The 1,404-nt window shown below is 44.4% G+C and overlaps 1 non-coding gene across 1 annotated transcript; it reads right to left on the bottom strand.

Moving 5' to 3' along the window:
• Positions 1-790: 790 nt before the first annotated feature.
• TRNAY-GUA (transfer RNA tyrosine (anticodon GUA)) lies at positions 791-882 on the bottom strand. Its single transcript is given in 2 exon segments — positions 791-826; positions 846-882. It is a non-coding gene; the product is annotated as a tRNA-Tyr (tRNA).
• Between the last annotated feature and the right edge of the window lie 522 nt (positions 883-1,404).

Raw genomic sequence — 1,404 nt, 5'->3', positions numbered from 1 at the left:
TTAGTGGGTATTAAAATCCTGATTGTATTTATTGATGACATGGTGTGAAAATGACAGGAAGCATGCGGTGAAAATCAACACAAACAACCGGATTACTCATATATCGGCTTCAGCATACACGTGTAAGGGATGGTCTACGATAGACGGTGTTCTTGGAGGGGCCATGAGTAATTCAGGGTACTTGGACCAGGGGTCAATAACATCTGCACTAATATTGCCCAAGAGAACTGTGCTTATTTGTTTCGTCTGATCAGTAATTCAGGAGCCATGGCTAGGAAACATCAGTGTGTTTGGAATTTGAAAAGCAGTCGAATATATGGCATTGTGAATTAGTGGGATGTGACGCCTATATTTATCAAAAGATTAAATATCAGGTTATCGTCGGGAATGGCTTCCATTGTAAATGGCCTCGCCACAGGGAATCTTCATTACGTATTTTTCGTCCGGCAGCCTTAATTCATGTAACTGCGCGGCAATGTCAGCTGCCAGCAAATGCCTGCACTGGCCCAATCGACACGTATATCGACAATCACGCTGTAGGCTCGAGCTGGCAGCTTCAAAAGACTTAAGAGAACTCCTACTTTTTCCAGTATGTACGTTTCTTCGGAAATATATTAATAAAGGGCGGACGTGGATTGCGTTTTCGTGGCGCGAAGAATTAAGGTTGCAGAGCGTGCATATTTGTTTGTTACCGTGTTTAAAAGAGCATACTCTAAGGTTGTGTTGTGCTCTGCAGCTTCAGAAAATGAAGTTTCAAGCGATGGCAGTTCTGACAAGAAATAATAAAAGCTCCGTCGAGCCGGATTCGAACCAGCGACCTATGGATGTCCGCAGTTAGGAAACCTCTACAGTCCACCGCTCTACCAACTGAGCTATCGACGGGACGCATGCACCCAGCCTAGAGGCCTTTGCTGATGTGCTTTGAATGCCTACGTTACCAAATGCTGGGCGTTCCTTCCGTCCGCCGCTGAAAACTAGGTCGACCATAGGATGGCGTCATCTTGCTGCCGAACGTAAGGAGGAGTTGGGGTGTAGTTTCCTCTCGCAAGGGGAAAGTCTCTGCTGCTCATTGTCGGCCTTCTCTGCAACCTTCATCTACAAACCTTTCCATCGTTTGGTAAAAGCGTATTTAGAATTCCTCGCCAAGGTAGGTTCTTCACATGTGAGCAAAATTCAGCGGGTGAATAAAGAGGGTGACGTATAAAAATATTACACCACGTATCCTTCTTTTACAAATGAAGTTCTATAGCTTTTGGCAGCGTTCAATAGAATCATCGCCTATATATTCTTGAAACACAAAAAGTATAGTGGGAAGAGCGAGTCCAGTCGTCATTCATGATAAGGTTTTGATAATCGTAGGTAGGTAGGCGCAGGCAATAATATAAGGTAAAGTTTGTTGGCTGG

Source organism: Amblyomma maculatum, chromosome 11 (genome assembly GCF_055883805.1).
Source record: "Amblyomma maculatum isolate TAMU_Amacu chromosome 11, ASM5588380v1, whole genome shotgun sequence".
Classification (NCBI taxonomy): Eukaryota; Metazoa; Arthropoda; class Arachnida; order Ixodida; family Ixodidae; genus Amblyomma; species Amblyomma maculatum.
This window is presented reverse-complemented; position numbering and strand designations above follow the sequence as displayed.